Source organism: Paroedura picta, chromosome 4 (genome assembly GCF_049243985.1).
Source record: "Paroedura picta isolate Pp20150507F chromosome 4, Ppicta_v3.0, whole genome shotgun sequence".
Classification (NCBI taxonomy): Eukaryota; Metazoa; Chordata; class Lepidosauria; order Squamata; family Gekkonidae; genus Paroedura; species Paroedura picta.
Window position 1 is genome coordinate 4610303 of NC_135372.1, and position 19912 is coordinate 4630214.

The window sequence follows — 19912 nt, forward strand, 5'->3', positions numbered from 1 at the left end:
CGTTGCTTGATACAATCTAAGAGCTATCCTGGCAGATATTTCTAGGTTTGTTAGATGCTTAACATTAAACATTTCTTATAGAACAGTATGAGTTTTGGCCCTGTATCAATACCCTAATGAAGGGAGAGGAAAGTAGGGCTTTGCCTTAAAGATGTACAAAGAAAAAAAATTGCAAAAGGATTTCATAATTTCTCCTTATCCTTAATACAGATACATCTACAGAACCATTTATACTTGACCCATTCTAAGAGCCATCCTGACAAGTATAAGTTGAGAGCTTTGCATTTTCTACAGATCAGTATGAGCTTTGGCCCTATAACAATACACCAATAAAGAAAAAATAAGGGGGGGAAAGCCCCATTTTATATTTCCAACACTAACGATTATATTACCTATATGCCTACTAAGGAAAAGAAACAAGAGAGAAAAAAAGCACTGCTTCCCCTTTTTCATAAAAATAGCAATGTAGGATACAATATATGTTGTTAATACAGAGAATAATAAAGTTTACAGGTTTAGATTAAATGCTTAACATTAAACATAGAACAATATAAGCTTTCAGTCTTCTATAGCTTGTCCTTATCCTTAATTCTGATACATCTACAAAACAATTTATACTTCACCCGTTCTAAGAGCCATCCTGACAGGTATATTTTCAGATTTAAGTTGAAAGCTTAACATTAAACATTTTCTACAGGTCAGTGTAGGCTTTGGCCCTAGAACAATACACTAATAGAAAAAAGAAAAAATAAGGGGGGGACCCCCATTTTATCTTTCCAACACTAATGATTATATTACCTATATGCCTACAAAGAAAAGAAACAAGAAACAAGAGAGAAAGAGACACTGCTTCCTCTTTTTCATAAAAATAGAAATATAGAATACAGTATAACATTAAACATAAAACAATATGAGCTTTCGGTCTTCTTAAGGGGGTCTCATCTTGAGGCTTGCTACATCTTGTCATTCCCGTAGACTTATATTCTGTCCCATTGGCCTTTGGCGTGGAAAGTGCAGTTGTACTCTTTCCCGCAGAATATGCATCGATAAATCTTGAGGCCGTTGCACCTCCTGGACTCCAGTATCAATACAATTTTTTCCCCAAAGAGCTCCTTTAAATCGGTTACTTTCACTGCAGATCCATATTTCTTTTGATTGATTTTTGTACACTGTTGCTTTGAGATGGCTGTGTGTCTTTTTAAAAAGGGTGTCCTTATCTGGGCTGCAGAACTCCGGCATCCCCTTTTCCGTCTCCAGAATTTCAAATCTGAAGAGATTCTACTGTTGGTTTTCCACCTTGTTTAGAGCTGTCATCAGCCACTGTTATTGATCCATCATTCCTGTTAAAGACTTCTTCCTTGGCATCTTGGATCTCCTTGAAGATATGAATTTCAGATTTCTCTTCTGCTGTTGGTTTTCCACCTTGTTTAAAGCTGTCATCAGCCACTGTTATTGATCCATCATTCCTATTGGAGACTTCTTCCTTGCCATCTTGGATCTCCTTGGAGATATTTTCGACCAATCCATCTATAAATACTTTGAAATCTTGGGTCTGTTTCTCTATTAGATGAGCCACTCTTTTTAATATAGACATGTTTTTGACTTAAAAAAAAAACGGCCTCGAACAATTTTACAAGTGGCCAGTAAAGGTCCTCTGTTTTATCCTCTGGCATGTGACGTATTGAAGTCAGTTAAGGCAGATATTCTCGTGCTGGCACAGAGTTCTCGTGAGATCTTCCCATTCACAGCTCTTATCTCTTATCTCCGAAAACCAAAACAATTACAATAAGAGCTTTTGCCAATTAATTTGAGTTGATTTGAGTCCTTCTTCTGCTTAGTTAGGAGAATTAGCCTGCCTCATAACGAGGTGGCTTCGGGCAGAGCAGAGTAAGAGGAGGGGGGAAACAAAGGGCTTTGATGCAGGAAGAGAGACGGAGAAGAAAAAAAAAAAGAAAAATGAGAGAAACTTGCAGTAAATGATGTTTTGGAACTCAGCCGATGTCCTCCCCTCAGTTCAAAACGTTCATTTGCGGTAAATCATCGTGTAGGGTTGAAGCAGATACTTTAAGATTAAAGAAAGAAAAGAAAGTCCGAGATAGAAAATGGCAGTTGTCCTCTGGACCTGGAACACTGACAGCCTATAATCCAGGGAGATATACTCCCTAAAGGATTGGAGACAGCCCCAAGAACTTCCTGGGTAGAAAGGTGAGGTGGGGTTTGCGTACCCCTCCTCTTTTCTGCCAATTGCTTGCGCAATTGACCCCTGTCAGGCTTCAGAGATAGCAGAGCAAATGCCCTGCCACCCTCTCAGGACGACATCTTTAGCCACACACCCCTCACATATGTCTTTGATGAAGGCAAAGGATGTCAGGAATCAGGCTGAGCCCAGCCAGTGGAGTCCCAAGTGAAAGCACATCCGAAATCCAACAGCCAGTTGCAAATTTCCAAGAAGAGCTTTATTAGGCAAAGTCCACAGAATGCTAAAGCAGGCCAAGATCTTCCTAAGCAAAGATCTTGATAATAACAAAGTACAGGGGGAGCAGGTGGGGTAGTTATAGGGCCCACCAGATAGGGGAGGGGAACTCAGAAGGTTTTGGCGGGAGAGTGAAGAGAGGTGACAAAAGAGAGCCTGTTTCCAGGCTGCCAGATGGCAGGAGCCTTATCGGGAGGTTGGCACATTGTTGAGACTTTGCTGTCTCCGCAAGGACACTTACAGTAAGATTGATACATTTGGTGAAGCTCCTCACCCGCTGGGAAAGGAAGGGAGTGAAGTTCTCAGAAGACAGGTTTATTGCTTTATGGCCTTGGCCAGAACCGGCCGGGGAAGACATGGAAGTTTGAGAATATGCAGGGTCGGGATAGATCAAGATGGCATGAAGTAGGGGATTCATGACACTCGCCTCCCCTTAAGGGCCCCCCCCCGTTCAGGCACCCGTGGCGACGGGGGCTGGGCCCGGCTTGTAGGGGAAGCGGGCATGAAAGTTGCGGAGGAGGATGGGAGTGGCCACGTCCTCCGCGTCTACCCACTCATTATCGGAGTTGGGAAACCCCTTCCAGGAGACCAAGTATTGCAACTGTTTACAGAAGAAATGGGAATCAACGATGTCGGCCAGCTCGTAGTGGCTGTCCTCCCCCACCATGACGGGGGGAGGAGGACGGGACTGAGGGTGCCAAGCGTCTGGCGGGGGGGCCTTCTTGACCAAGCTGACATGGAAAACCGGGTGGACTTTGCGATAAGCCTTTGGGATGTCCACCAGTATCGTGACTTCGTTTAGCACTTTTACCACTTTGAAGGGGCCCACGAATTGGTAGCTCAGCTTTTTGCATGGATGCCTATTCTTGAGGTGTTTTGTGAAAATATACATCTCGTCCCCCACGGTGTAGGGGGGGGGAATTCTGGCGCTTCCGGTCAGCCCATCATTTGAAGTCAGCTTTTGCTTTTCCCAGGGACTCCGTCACCTCCCCCCAGGCCTCTCATACCCAGGCCGCCCACTCGTCGACTCCCGGTGGGGTAGCGGAGGGGTCCCCCGGTGGTTTCGTCAAAGTGGAGAAGGGGGGTGAGGCGTAGCCATGCACCACTTCAAAGGGGGATTTCCCCGTGCTGGAGTGCGGCGCGTTGTTGTACGCGTACTCCGCCAAGGGCAAGAGGGAAACCCAGTCATCCTGATGGTAGTTCAGGAAGCAGCGGAGGTATTGTTCGAGCACTTGGTTTACTCGCTCCGTCTACCCATTCGTGGCGGGGTGGTACGCGGAGCTGAGCCCCCGGGACACACCCGCCAGGGTCATCAGGGCCCCCCAGAATTTGGCAACGAACTGTGCCCCCCGGTCATTGATTATCTTGTGGGGGAACCCATGGAGTCTCACCACGTGGGCAACGAATAGTTCCGTGAGGCGTTGTGCGGTGGGCAGACCCGGGCAGGGCACGAAGTCGGCTTGTTTCGAGAATTGGTCCACCACCACCCAAATCACCGTCTTCCCCTGGCTGAGGGGTAAGTCTGTGATAAAATCCATGGAGATAATCTCCCAGGGGCGGTCCGGGACTTCCAGGGGCTTCAACAGGACCTGGGGCTTCCCCACACCCCGCTTGTGCGAAAGGCAAACCAGGCAGCCCGCGACGTATTTCCCCACGTCGCGGCAGGCCCCTGGCCACGAGAATTGGCGCCGAAGCAACCCCCATGTCTTTAGGAAACCAAAGTGCCCAGCGGCTTTGCTGTCGCGGCAAATTCGAGAATCTGTTTGCGGAGGGAGGCGGGGACATACCAGCGGTCCCCCCAGTACCAGACCCCCTCGTGGGCGCGCAGCTGCGAACGGAGGTCGGCCAATTGTGGGTCAGGCCTGAGGGCCGTTTGGAACTCCGATAGGGGTACTAGGGGCGGGGCCCCCGGAGGCGCTGGCGGAGGGCCCTGGATCTGTTGACCCGCTACCTGGGCCTGGCTGCGGGTTTGGACCAGGAGGCCCAGCTGCTTTGGGGTAAAGACCGTGTCAACCCGGGGGGCCCTGTGCTCGCCCGGGTGCATACGGGACAAGGCGTCCACCATGAAGTTTTTTCGCCCTGGGATGTGCACCAGGGTGAAGTCAAACTTGGAGAAGAAGTCAGCCCATCAGATTTGTTTGGTGTTAAGTGTACGCGGTCTCCTCAGGGCTTCCAAGTTTTTGTGATTGGTCCAGACCTCGAACGGGATGTTGGACCCCTCTAGGAAGTGGCGCCAGGTGGTGAGGGCGGCTTTGACCGCCGCCGCCTCTTTCTCCCAGATGGGCCAGTTCCGCTCGGTGGGGGAGAATTTACGGGAGAGGTAGGCGCAGGGCCGCTGTTGTCCCCCCACCGCCCTCTGTAGGAGGACCCCCCCAATGGCCTCGTTCGAGGTGTCGAATTGCACCATGAAGGGCTTGTCGGTTTCGGGGTGGGCTAGGACAACAAAAGTTTTTCACAGTCAGAGTAGTTCAGCAGTGGAATAGGCTGCCTAAGGAGGTGGTGAGCGCCCCCTCACTGGAAGTCTTCAAGCAAAGGTTGGATACACACTTTTCTTGGATGCTTTAGGATGCTTAGGGCTAATCCTGCGTTGAGCAGGGGGTTGGACTAGATGGACTGTATGGCCCCTTCCAACTCTATGATTCTATGATTCTATGACATAGTCCATCAGTGGCCTCCCCCGCTGTTTCAGTTCGGCTAGCGCCTTTTTCGCTTTTCGCTCACGAAAAGGGTCCCTGAAGGCATCCCGGAGGGTGGCTCTGAAGGATTCTAAGGAGGTGGCTGCCTCCGTTCCCCGCTCGTACTGGGTGATCCACCACTCCATGTCCTTGCCTTCCAGGTTGCAGCCCAGGGTGCGGACCAAGTCTGCTTCGTTCCGAAAAGAGTCCCCCCACTCCGCCAAGAAACCATCCACCATAATTAAAAAGTAGGTGAGGCTCTCCGGCGAACCATCGAATTTCACCTTGAATTTCCGGCCACCCAAGTGGTCGTGGCGCTCCCCTCAGGCAGCTCCATCGTCCAGTTGTTGTGGGGGCAGCCGGGCGGGCGAAGGGGGGGCATGGCAGGCGGTTGAGGTTGAAGAAGGGGAGGTGGGTGCCGGGTGTCCACAGCAAGAGGGGCATAGGGCCCCCTCCTCGGGGCTGCAGGGCGCTCCCACTCCCATGCTTGTTGGTCTCCTCGGGGCGCCGGTGGCTGCTCTGGCGGCGTGGGGGTCCGCGTCGGGGGTTCCCCCCAAGGGCCTTATAGAAACGTTCCGGGGTCCAGGGCCCCCGGCTGGGAACGTGATGGTGAGGTTTCCCCCCTCAGGCGGTGGGGTTCTTGGCGCGAGAGCGGCTCGCTGAAGACTGTGAGCCATTCAGGCCCCGGCCGGGGCTCTGGCTTGGTGTCTGCATCATCCTCCTCCAGCCACGTGGTCGTCACGCCTGGGCGAGGGAAGGCCAGTCGCCTGGGGGGGCCAACGTGGAGAGGAGGCCCGTGGCTGCAGTTCCCCCCAGGGATTTGAGAGTCCCGTACCCGAGCGAGGGGGTGCTGTGATGCTTGGGCCTGGCAACAGGGCCCACAGGGGGGCGAATTGTTGGTCTCCTCGGGTGGCCTGGGCAGCGGAGTCGCCGGGCAGGGATGCGGGCAAGGAAGATCGTCCCTTCTTCCCCTTCTCGGAGGCGACGTGGGCATTCCAGAGGTCACGGTACGTCTCGGCTTGGCAAAGGGCCTCGGTCTCGGCCCGGCGAAGGGCTTCGATTTCTCTCCGCTGGTCCCCTACGCGTAGCATCAAACCCTCGAGTTCTTCGGCCGGGACGAGGTGTTGGCATCCTCGGGTGAAATTGACTCCCACCTGGCGGCCCATTTCGACCAGTCTGCCCACGTCTCCCGGATCTTCGGGGGCTCCTTCGTCCTCGTCCGGGGTGGAGGGAGAGGGTGATTCCCCCATCGCACTCGCAGCCCGGGGCTCGGCATGACGGGGTCCGGTGGTCTCCGGCGTCCAGGGGGGTTGTTAGAGGCACCGTGGTTGCACCGTCCTCAGCCCGCTCCTCGATGGGGACGTGGATGATCAGGCGCTGGCGGCCCCCGTCCGGGGACTGCTCCACGATGTCTGACCCTGAGTCCTCCGGGGCTGCCGCGGCCATGGGTAGCGAGGCACCCCAGGTGGCCTTACTCTTTTATTTAATAGAACCCTGTCCTATTTAAAGATAAGGTTATGAAATTCTCTCTTGTACTGCATATGAGATAACCTTAAATGCTGGTCGGCTAAGAAATTAATTTGTCATTGATTCCATCCATATAACGTATGGGATACATACCTGCTAAGCATTGCTTAATGTTATGCAATGGTATCTTCTACTGCCTATGAGATAACAGTAAATAGAAATTACTTTTTGTCATTGATTTCATTGATTTCGCACAACGAATGGATATACCTGCTAAACGTTGCGCACTTGCACAGGACCTGGCCTGCTGATTCACATACCATGCATGCAAAAAGCACCCTTTCATTTATACCAATGCGGTGTACAGAAATGTAGATAATTACAAAAGAACGAATCATAAACAACATAAACAATATCAAGGGACTCCAAATCCATATGATTAACTTGCGGGATATCTTCTGCTTATATGAAGTCATCAGAAGTAGTAAAGGTAATATGTCCTTCTCATGTAAAATTTGTTTGCATTTCTGTGACCACCTTGGTTAATACGAAAGGGTTTCTTCTACATACATGCCAGATCCTGTTCAAGTGCGCAACGTTTAGCAGGTATATTAACTATTCGTTGTATGGATGTAATCAATGACATAAATTAATTTCTTGGCCAACCAGTATTTAAGGTGTCTTTAGCATACATTCCAATAGCAGGTATATAGCACATTTTTGTATGGATGTAATCAATATAAAGTAATTTCTTAGCCAACCAGTATTTAAGGTTATCTCATATGCAGTAGAAGACAGAATTTCATAACACTATATAATGATACTTGAGGGACCGCCTATCTCCTTATGCCCCCCGCAGGGCACTTCGCTCTGCGGGTAAGAATCTGCTGATGATCCCAGGACCCCGGGAGGCACGCCTGGCCTCGACAAGGGCCAGGGCCTTTTCGGTCCTGGCCCCTACCTGGTGGAATGAGCTCCCTGAAGAGCTGCGGGCCCTGTCGGAGCTCTCTGAGTTCCGCAGAGCCTGCAAAACGGAGCTCTTCCGCCAGGCGTTTGTCTAAGGCCGGGTGATGGCCCGGGGCTAAGATCGGACCCCTCTCCCCGGAGGGGGGAGGCCAGTATTAAACTGACCTGGTTCCCCAGAGTGTTCCATCCTATGCCCAATTATCCTCCGTTCCCTTCTGCTCATCCAGTGGGCCTGTATGGGAATAGTTTTAATCGCCATCATTGTGACTTAGTCATTGTTTTAATGGGGTTTTAATGGGGAATTTTAATGGTTAATATATTGTATCTGTATTAAAATGTTGTGAACCGCCGCGAGCCGGTTTCCGAGAGCGGCGGTCATACAAATCAAATAAATAATAATAATAATAATAATAATAATAATAATAATAATAATAATAATAGATTATTTGGAAATAGCACTAGTAGCTTTTGCTATATGACCATTGTTAGGGTATATGACCTTTCATTAGCCAACGAGTCAGGTTGATAGAGTTTCATAGTACTATCTAATAATAGCAAAAGAGAATTTGGAAATAACACTACTTCATTTTGCTATATAACCCTAATTGTTAAATATGTGACATTCCTTGATGAAGGCAAAGGAAACTATTTCGGAATCTATTTCGGTTATGATGGTTTCAAGTAACAATACCAAGAGATTCCATCTGCAGCATATGATAAACTTCCTGGATATTATCTATCTATATGAAATCAGAAGTAGTAATGGTAGAATGAGTCGTTGCTCTTGTGAATGTTACATGTTATGGTCATATAGCAAAAGCTACTAGTGCTATTTCCGATTTCTCTATTATTACTATATAAGGTTATGAAATTCTATCTTGTACTGCATATGAGATAACCTTAAATACTGGTTGGTTAAGAAATTAATTTGTCATTGATTACATCCATATAACGTATGGGATATATACCTGCTAAGCATTGCTAAATGTTATGCAATGGTATCTTCTACTGCCTATGAGATAACAGTAAATAGTAATTACTTTTTATTTTATTTATTTATTTGTTTGTTTGTTTGTTTGTTTGTTTGTTTGTTTGTTTGTTTATTTATTTATTTATTTATTTATTTATTTATTTATTTATTTATTTATATCATACTTCTATACCACCCTCCCCGGAGGCTCAGGGCGGTTTACATTATAACAGAGAACCATACATAAAACAATCTGTAGAACATGGACATCGATAACCGACAATTGCAACCAAACACAACACAGTATAACAGTAAACAATCGTAATACAAACAGGTCCAGGGCTTGTTGATGGGATTCTGAGGGGGGTGGCTTATTGATTGAATACTGGGGGGGTGGGGGTGGGGGGGAGCAGGGGCCCTTGGTCGCTGTAGATTACATCCGGTCTCGGCCAGATGCCTTGTGGTGGAGCTCCTTTTTGCAGGCCCTGCGGAACTGTTTAAGCTGCATCAGGACCCTGATCTCCTCTGGGAGCTCGTTCCACCAGGTAGGGGCCAGAACAGAGAATGCTCTGGCCCTGGTCGAGACCAGACGGACTTCTTTAGGGCCAGGGATTCTTAGCTGATTGGAGGCAGTAGAGCGCTCTTGTGAATGTTACATGTTATGGCCATATAGCAAAAGCTACTAGTGCTATTTCCGATTTCTCTATTATTACTATATAAGGTTATGAAATTCTATCTTGTACTGCTATACACCTGCTATTGGGATGTATGCTAGACACCTTAAATACTGGTTGGCTAAGAAATTTATGTCATTGATTACATCCATATAAGGTATGGGATATATACCTGCTAAGCATTGCTTAATGTATGCAATGGTATCTTCTACTGCCTATGAGATAACAGTAAATAGAATCACATAACACTATATAATGATAAAAGACTTTTTGGAAGTAGCACTATTTCCTTTTGCTATATGACCATTGTTATGGTATATGACCATTCATTAGCCAACGAGTATTTCAGGTTGATAAGAGTTTCATAGTACTATCTAATAATAGCAAAAGAGAATTCGGAAATAGCAGTACTTCCTTTTGCTATATAACCCTAATTGTTAAATATGTTACATTCCATGATGAAGGCAAAGGAAACTATTGCGGAATCTACTAAGGGTTGTGATGGTTTCAAGTAACAATACCAAGAGATTCCATCTGCAGCATATGATAAATAAACAGGTCCAGGGCTTGTTGATGGGATTCTGAGGGGGGTGGCATTGATTGAATTCTGAGGGGGGGTGGGGGGAGCAGGGGCCCTTGGTCGCTGTAGATTACGTCTGGTCTTGGCCTGGTGGAGGAGCTCCTTTTTGCAGGCCAATTCATTAGCCAACGAGTATTTAATGTTATCATACCCAGTAGGTTAGAATTTCATAATACTATGTAATAATAATAGAGAATTTGGAAATAGAAATACTGGCTTTGGCTATATAACCGTAATTGTTTTTGTGTAAAACATCTTTGCATTTCTGTAACCACCTTGGTTTACACGAAAGGGTGTCTTTAGCATGCATGCCAGCTCCTGTACAAGTGCGCAAAGTTTAGCAGGTATATTAACTATTCGTTGTATGGATGTAATCAAAGACATAAATTAATTTCTTGGCCAACCAGTATTTAAGGTGTCTAGCATACATCCCAATAGCAGGTATATAGCCCATTTTTGTATGGATGTAATCAATGACATAATTTCTTAGCCAACCAGCATTTAAGGTTATCTCATATGTAGTAGAAGACAGAATTTCATTAAACTATATAGTAATAATGGAGTATTTGGAAATAGCACTAGTAACTTTTGCGATATGACCATAATAGTTAAATATGTTACATTGTTGAAGTCATAAGAAACTATCTTGTAATATAATAGGGCTTGTGCTGGTTTTAAGAAACAATACCAAGAGACTCTGCAGCATATGATAAGCTTGCGGGATATTTTCTGCTAACTATATGAAAGCATACAAAGAAATAAAGGTAAAATGAGTCGTTCTTGTGTAAAACTTGTTTACATTTCTGTAACCACCTTGGCGCAGAGTGGTAATGCAGCCGTCTGAAAGCTTTGCCCATGAGGCTGGGAGTTCAATCCCAGCAGCCGGCTCAAGGTTGACTCAGCCTTCCATCCTTCCGAGGTCGGTAAAATGAGTACCCAGCTTGCTGGGGGGTAAACGGTAATGACTGGGGAAGGCACTGGCAAACCACCCCATATTGAGTCTGCCATGAAAACGCTGGAGGGCGTCACCCCAAGGGTCAGACATGACCCGGTGCTTGCACTGGGGATACCTTTACCTTTACCTTTAACCACCTTGGTTTACACGAAAGGGTGTCTTTAGCATGCATGCCAGGTCCTGTTCAAGTGCGCAAAGTTTAGCCGGTATATTAACTGTTCGTTGTATGGATGTAATCAATGACATAAAGTAATTTCTTAGCCAAGTATTAGCAAAGTGTCTTTAGCATGGTATGACACTAATCATGTCTATGAGTTTATTAAAGTTTGCCCTACCAAAATCCAACATCCGCGTCTGGCTACAAGCTTCCTTGGCTCCCCATCTCAAAAGGAATTCTATGAGGACATGGTCACTTCCCCCTAGGGTCCCCACCTCCTTCACCTCATCCATCAACTCTTGCCTGTTGGTCAGTATTCAGTATGGCTGAACCTCTTGTGGGTTCATCTACCATTTGATAAATGAAATTGTCAGCCAGGCTGGTCAGAAAGTTGCATGACTGAGGACGCTTCGCAGAGTTTGTTTCCCAGCACACATCTGAGAAATTGAAGTCACCCATGATGACAAGGTCCTGCTGCTTGGATATTTTCTCAAGCTGCTCACAAAGTGCAGCATCCCCATCCTCTCTTTGGTCAGGATGTCGGTAGCAGATGCCAACCACCACACTGTTTGTTTTCCCCTTGCTTATTTTCACCCAAATGCTTTCCACTGTAGATATGCTCTCCTTTAGAAATTCTTTGTATGGATGTAACGACATAAAGTAATTTCTTAACCAACCAGTATTTAAGGTTATAGGCAGTACAAGATAGAATTTCATAACATATAGTAATAATAGAGAATTTGGAAATAGCACTAGTAGCTTTTGGTATAAGACTATAATAGTTAAATATGTGAGTTACATTGTTGACGTCCTATGAAATTATACCAATAGACTCCATCTGCAGCATATGATATTTTGGGAAATTTTCTGCTAACTATATGAAAGCATACAAAGAAATAAAGGTAAAATGAGTCGTTCTTTTGTAAATATTGTTTACATTTCTGTACACTGCATTTGTATAAACAAAAGGGTGTCTTTAGCATGCATGCTATGTAAATTAGCAAGCTAGGTCCTGTTCAAGAGCGCAACGTTTAGCAGGTATATTTCCTATTCGTTGTATGGATGTAATCAATGACATAAAGTGATTGCTTAGCCCAGTATTTAAGGTGTCTTTAGCATGCATGCTATACAGCAGGTATATATCCCATTCGTTGTATGGATGTAATCAATGACATAGAGTAATTTCTTAGCCAACAAGTATTTCCGGTAATCTCAAAGGCAGTAGATGATAGAATTCCACTAAGCAACGCTTGGCAGGCATATTTCCTATTCGTTTTATGGATGTAATCAGTGACATAAAGTAATTCATTAGCCAACGAGGATTTAAGGTTGATAGAATTTCATAATATTATTTAATAATAATAATAAGAATTTCGAAATAGCACTACTTATTTTTGCTATATAACCCTAATCGTTAAATATGTAACATTCCTTGATGCAGGCAAAAGAAAGTATTTTGGAATCTGGTCCGGGTTGTAAGTAACAATCCCAAGAGACTCCATCTGCAGCATGTGATAAACTTCTGGGATATTTTCTGCTAACTATATGAAGACATAAAGGTAAAGGTAAAGGTATCCCCTGTGCAAGCACCAGGTCATGTCTGACCCTTGGGGTGACGCCCTCCAGCGTTTTCATGGCAGACTCAATACGGGGTGGTTTGCCAGTGCCTTCCCCAGTCATTACCGTTTACCCCCCAGCAAGCTGGGTTCTCATTTTACCGACCTCGGAAGGATGGAAGGCTGAGTCAACTTTGAGCCGGCTGCTGGGATTGAACTCCCAGCCTTATGGGCAAAGCTTTCAGACGGCTGCCTTACCACTCTGCGCCACAAGAGGCTCTTATGAAGACATATAAAGGTATAATGAGGCATTCTTTTGTAAATATTGTTTACATTTCTGTACACCGCATTCCCCCTTCAAGGATCGCTGCCTTGTTGTGGCAAGGGGGCTTGCGTAGTTCAGTGAAGCTATGAGCTATACCGTGCAGGGCCACCCAAGACGGACAGGTCATAGCTGAGAGCTCTGACAAAAGGTGATCCACTGGAGAAGGAAATGGCAAACCACTCCAGTATCTTTGCCATGAAAACTCTATGGACAGTTCCAATAGGCATAACGATATGACGCCGGAAGATGAGCCCCTCAGGTCGGAAGGTGTCCAATATGCTACTGGGGATGAGCAGACGGCTAGTACGAGTAGCGCCAGAATGAATGAAGCGGCTGGGCCAAAGCCGAAAGGACGCTCAGTTGTGGAAGTAACTGGTGGCGAAAAGACAGTCCGATGCTGTAAAGATTTTTATTCCATAGGAACCTGGAACGTCAGATCCATGAATCAAGGCAAGCTGGACGTGGTTAAACAAGAAATGAGAAGACTGAACATCGACATTTTAGGAATCAGTGAACTAAAATGGACAGGAATGGGTGAATTTAATTCAGATGACCATCAGGTATACTACTGTGGACAAGAATCTCGCAGAAGAAATGGAGTAGCATTCATAATCAATAAGAGAGTAGGAAAAGCAGTCTTGGGATACAATCCCCAAAATGACAGAATGATCTCAGTTCGAATCCAAGGCAAACCATTCAACATCACAGTGATCCAGGTCTACGCCCCAACCACTGCTGCTGAAGAGGATGAAGTTGATCAGTTCTATGAAGCCCTACAACACCTTCTAGAAGCAACGCCCAAAAATGATGTGCTTATCATCATGGGGGATTGGAATGCTAAAGTAGGAAGCCAAAAGATAACCGGGATAACAGGCAAGTTTGGCCTTGGAGTACAAAATGAAGCAGGGCACAGGCTGGTAGAATTTTGTCAAGAGAATACAATGGTCATAGCAAACACTCTTTTCCAGCAACCCAAGAGACGACTCTACACATGGACATCACCAGACGGACAACACAGAAATCAGATTGACTATGTGCTCTGCAGCCAAAGATGGAAAAGTTCTATCCAGTCAATAAAAACAAGACCAGGAGCTGATTGTGGTTCAGATCATGAGCTTCTTGTTGCAAAATTTAGGCTTAAATTGAAGAAAGTAGGGAAAAGCACTAGGCCACTCAGGTATGAACTAAATCATATCCCTGACGAATACACAGTGGAGGTGACAAATAGATTTAAGGAATTAGATCTGATAGACAGAGTGCCTGAAGAACTATGGACGGAGGTTCGCAACATTGTACAAGAGGTAGCAACTAAAACCATCCCAAAGAAAAAGAAATGCAAGAAATCAAAATGGCTGTCTGAGGAAGCTTTACAAATAGCTAAGGAGAGAAGGGAAGTGAAAGGCAAGGGAGAAAGAGAAAGATACACCCAACTGAATGCAGAATTCCAGAGAAAAGCTAGAAGAGATAAGAATGCCTTCTTAAATGAACAGTGCAAACAAATAGAAGAAAACAATAGAATGGGGAGGACCAGAGATCTTTTCAAGAAAATTGGAGATATGAAGAGAACGTTTCATGCAAAGATGGGTATGATAAGGGACCAAAATGGTAGGGACCTCACAGAAGCAGAAGAGATCAAACAAAGGTGGCAAAATTATACAGAAGAACTATACAAGAGCGAGCTTAACATCCCTGATGACCACAATGGGGTAGTTACTGACCTGGAGCCAGACATCCTGGAATGTGAAGTCAAATGGGCCTTAGGAAGTCTGAGCAACAATAAAGCTAGTGGTAGTGACAGCATTCCAGTTGAACTATTCAAAATCTTAAAGGACGATGCAGTAAAAGTGCTACACTCAATATGCCAGCAAATTTGGAAAACTCAACAATGGCCACAGGATTGGAAAAGGTCAGTTTACATTCCAATCCCAAAGAAGGGCAATGCCAAAGAATGTTCAAACTACCGCACCATCGCACTAATTTCTCATGCTAGCAAAGTTATGCTCAAAATCCTACAAGCTAGGCTCCAGCAATATGTGGACCGAGAACTTCCAGAAGTACAGGCAGGATTTCGAAGAGGCAGAGGAACTAGAGATCAAATTGCCAACATACGCTGGATCATGGAGAAAGCTAGGGAGTACCAGAAGAACGTCTACTTCTGCTTCATTGACTATGCTAAAGCCTTTGATTGTGTGGAGCACAACAAATTGTGGCAAGTTCTTAAAGAGATGGGAATACCAGAGCATCTTATTTGTCTCTTGAGAAATTTATATGCAGGTCAAGAAGCAACAGTGAGAACTGAACATGGAATCACTGACTGGTTCAAAATTGAGAAAGGAGTTCGGCAAGGCTGTATACTGTCGCCTTGCCTATTTAACTTGTATGCAGAGCACATCATGAGAAATGCGGGATTAGAGGAGTCACAAATTGGGATCAAGATTGCAGGGAGAAATATCAACAACCTCAGATATGCAGATGATACCACTCTAATGGCAGAAAGTGAAGAGGAACTAAAGAGCCTGTTGATGCGGGTGAAGGAGGAGAGTGCCAAAGTTGGCTTGAAACTCAACATCAAGAAAACAAAGATCATGGCATCCGGCCCTCTCAATTCCTGGCAAATAGAAGGGGAAGAAATGGAGATAGTGACAGATTTTATTTTCCTGGGCTCCAAGATCACTGCAGATGGGGACTGCAGCAAAGAAATTAAAAGACGCTTGCTCCTGGGGAGGAAAGCTATGGCAAATCTAGACAGCATCCTAAAAAGCAGAGACATCACCCTGCCAACGAAAGTGCGTTTAGTCAAGGCTATGGTCTTCCCAGTTGCAATGTATGGCTGCGAAAGTTGGACCATAAGGAAGGCCGAGCGTCAAAGAATTGAGGCTTTTGAACTCTGGTGCTGGAGAAGACTCTTGCGAGTCCCTTGGACTGCAAGGCGAACAAACCAGTCAGTCCTAGAGGAGATCAGCCCTGACTGCTCTTTAGAAGGCCAGATCCTGAAGATGAAACTCAAATATTTTGGCCACCTCATGAGAAGGAAGGACTCCCTGGAGAAGAGCCTAATGCTGGGAGAGATCGAGGGCAAAAGAAGAAGGGGACGACAGAGAATGAGGTGGATGGATGGAGTCACTGAAGCAGTAGGTGCAAACTTAAATGGACTCCGGGGAATGGTAGAGGACAGGAAGGCCTGGAGGATCATTGTCCATGGGGTCACGATGGGTCGGACACGACTTCGCACATAACAACAACAACACACCGCATTGGTATAAACAAAAGGGTGTTTTTAGCATGCATGCTATGTGAATCAGCAGGCCAGGTCCTGTTCAAGTGTGCAACATTTTTCAGGTATATATCCCATTCGTTGTATGGGTGTAATCAATGACAAAAACTAATTTCTTAGCGCACAAGTATTTCCGGTTATAGGCAGCAAAAGATAGAATTCCATAACACTAAGCAACGCTTGGCAGGTATATTTTCTATTCGTTGTATGGATTTAATCAGTGACATAACGTAATTAATTAGCCAATGAGTATTTAACATTATCATACCCAGTAGATGGTAGAATTTCCTAATACTATGTAATAATAAGAGCCTCCTGGCACAGAGTGGTAAGGCAGCAGCCATGAGGCTGGGAATTCAATCCCAGCACCCGGCTCAAGGTCGACTCAGCCTTCCATCCTTCCGAGGTCCGTAAAATGAGTACCCAGCTTGCTGGGGGGTAAACGGTAATGACTGGGGAAGGCACTGGCAAACCACCCTGTATTGAGTCTGCCAAGAAAACGCTAGAGCGCATCACCCCAAGGGTCAGACATGTAATAATGACATGTAATAACATGTAATAATAATAGAGAATTTGGAAATAGCAATACTTGGTTTTGCTATTTAACCATAATTGTTAAATATGTGACATTCCTTGATGAAGCCAAAAGAAACTATTTCGGAATCTCCTACTAGTTGTGATGGTTTTAAGAAACAATATCAAGAGACTCCATCTGCTAACTATATGAAGACATACAAAGTAATAAAGGTATGCAGATTTCCTATACGTTGTATGGATGTAATTTCTTAGCCAAGTATTTAAGGTGTCTTTAGCATACATGCTAATAGCAGGTATATATCCCATTTATACTCTCCTTGGCCTTTCCCAACCATGTCACAGCAAGTTCTCCAGCCCTAAGGCTTCCACTAAACCAAAAACCTACCCATCCTGAAGTATACTTTCCCTAACACTAACCCAAATTGAGAACTTATCCGGGTGAAAATCGTATTCTTTACAAAATATTTACAGGTAAAATAATCTGAAAAAACTATTTATACTCTCCATGGCCTTTCCCAACCATGTCACAGCTTCTTTCCCAGGCCTAATGGTTCCACTAAACCAAAAACCTACCCATCCTGAATCATACTTTCCCTTACCTTAACCCTAACTTAAAAAGTTGCAAAATTCTATTTTTTACATAATTTTTACAGGTAAAATATTAATATTGGCCTTTCCCAACCATGTCACAGCATCTTCCCCAGCCCTAAGGCTTCCACTAAACTAACAACCTACCCATTCTGGTGTACTTTCCCTACCCTTAACCCAAATTTAGAACCAAAAACATACCCATCCTGAAGCATACTTTCTGTAACACTAACCCTTACTTGAGAACTTAACCGAGTGCAAAATTGTCATGGCGCCGTCTCCAGAGGTTGCAATATTCTATTTTTACATAATTCTTAAAGGTAAAATATTGTGAAAAAATAGTTATTTGGCCTTTCCAAATAACTAGTCCTTGGACTTTCCAAACCATGTAATAGCTTCTTCAACAGGCTTAAGGCTTCCACTAAACCAAAAACCTACCCATCCAGAAGCATACTTTCTCTTACTCTAACTGTAACTTGAGAAATTAACTGGGTACAGAATCCTATTTTTTACATAATTCTTGCAGATAAAATATTGTGAAAAAACATTTATACCCTCCTTGGCCTTTCCCAATCATGTCACAGCATCTTCCCAAGCCCTAAGACTTCCACTAAACCAACAACCTACAGATTCTGAAGTGTATTTTCCCTACCCCTAACCCAAATTGAAAACTTAACCGGGTGCAAAATTGTCATGGCGCCGTCTCCAGAGGGTGCCTTTGTACCACTGCCTGAGCTCATTCTGCCAGCTCCCTCGGAGGAAGATGTGGAGGAACTGGAGCAAAGCAGCAGGGTGCTGCTTAGAGAGGCAAGTCCCGATAGGGAGCGACAACCAGGTCCCAGACAAGCATTATGCCCTCTACACCAGTTCTTTCGGTTCTCCTTTGGACTTCGTCAGCTAACAATTCCTGATAAGACGTGAACTGGACTTATGACTACTCTCTGGTACGCCCTTTGAACTTGCTTGAACTTATGACTACTCTCTGGTACGCCCTTTGAACTTGCTTGCCCTTGAACTAACCCTGTGTGTGCCCGGCTAGGGCAGCACAAAAATCCTATTTTTTTACATATTTCTTGCAGGTAAAATAATGTGAAATAATATTTATACTCTCCTTGGCCTTTCCCAACCATGTCATAGCTTCTTCCCCAGCCCTCAAGCTTCCACAAAACTAAAAACCTACCAATCCTGAAGCCTACTTTTCCTAACACTAACCCAAATTGAGAACTTAACCGGGTGCAAAACTGTATTTTTACATAATTTTTACAGGTTAAATAATGTGAAATAATATTTATAGTCTCTTTGGCCTTTCCCAACCATGTCACAGCAAGTTCCCCAGTGTTGGGAAAGGTCAAGGAGAGTATAAATATTTGTTCACATTACAGTTTTGCACCCGGTTAAGTTCTAATCTTAGGGTTAGAGTTAGGGAGAGTATGCTCCAGGATGGGTGTTATTTGTTTAGTTGAAGTATCAGGGCTCGGGACCTTGCTGTGACGTGACTTCTATATATTCTTATGGTCTTATTTGCCTCCTCATCTTTCCTTATCTATTTGATTGTTAGTCCAGAAACCATTTCCACTGTTCTATAAATCTCTTCTCGGAAATTTATTAAGGTTGTTAGTCTGGCCATTTTCGCCAATTCAGTTAGTTTCTCTAGCCACATGTCTATTGTAGGAATTTCTTTTAGTTTCCATTTTTTAGCTGTTACCATTCTTGCCACTGTCGTTGCATGAAAAAATAAAGGTTTCATTTGGGGCTGAACATTGTCTGGAATAAAGCGCAGTAAGAAATATTCCTCAGTCATGCTGAAGTTAATGCCTAACATCTTCTCCAGTTCTTGATTAATTTTTTTCCAAAACCTGTTTATGCCAGGACACCTCCACCATAAATGAAAAAATGATCCTACTTTACTTTTGCATTTCCAGCATTTATTACTGCTTTCTTTTGCCATTTTAGCTATCATTTTGGGAGTCATGTACCACCGGTAAAACATCTTAAACCAGTTCTCTTTTATGATTTGACTTTTTGTTAACTTATTCACGTTTTCCCATTCTTCCACTGTAATCACTTTTTAAAAATTCCTCATCCACTTAATTGCGCAAGAAATAGTCAAAGAAAATTGGTATAAAATGTTTTACAGGTGGTATGTAACACCAGAGCAGAGACATGGCACTTGGATAGCTCGAATACTTTGAGCTCCTGTTCCACTGAGGGTCAATCACTGCTGTGATTGACAGAATCGGGTTTTGGGTATGCTAACCCACCCACTATCTACCCAGGAATTCCATGTGAATCTTTGGGACATCTCTGTTCCACAGGGAAATTAATATCCCATGGAACACAAGCTCAGTGTGCACAGAGTCCAGCAAGTGCCGCACGCCATTTTAAAACTTTTTTCTCTCTTTTCTACTCTGTAATCAACAAAGCTCTTTATTTTAATCTACAAAGCTAACTGGATATTTTCCTGCAAGACTTTCGACTCACCACAACTCCGGAGTGAAAACAACTGGCAGACATCAGATCGAGCCTACAAACAGTGAGTGGGGGTTTCCCCCGGCACCTCCTCCCCTGGAACAAACTCTCGGCGTGGAAAGCTGCTTTCTTTAATTTAAGCAAGCTAGAGTGACAGGAAGATAAGTGAGAGGAGGTAGAAAAGGGGCTAATACAACTAGAACATCCCCTTGCCACTGTTTATAAACCGGAGATTGAAACGCAGAT

At 44.7% G+C, this 19912-nt stretch overlaps 1 long non-coding RNA gene across 1 annotated transcript in view; it reads right to left on the minus strand.

Annotated features, from left to right (window-relative positions):
• The window catches only part of LOC143834801 (uncharacterized), a 37967-nt gene extending 18059 nt beyond the window's left edge, over nt 1-19908 (minus strand). The window contains exon 1 of the long non-coding RNA XR_013229897.1: nt 19679-19908. This is a non-coding gene — a long non-coding RNA (uncharacterized LOC143834801). The remainder of the gene's footprint in view (nt 1-19678) is intronic.
• Nucleotides 19909-19912: the final 4 nt, after the last annotated feature.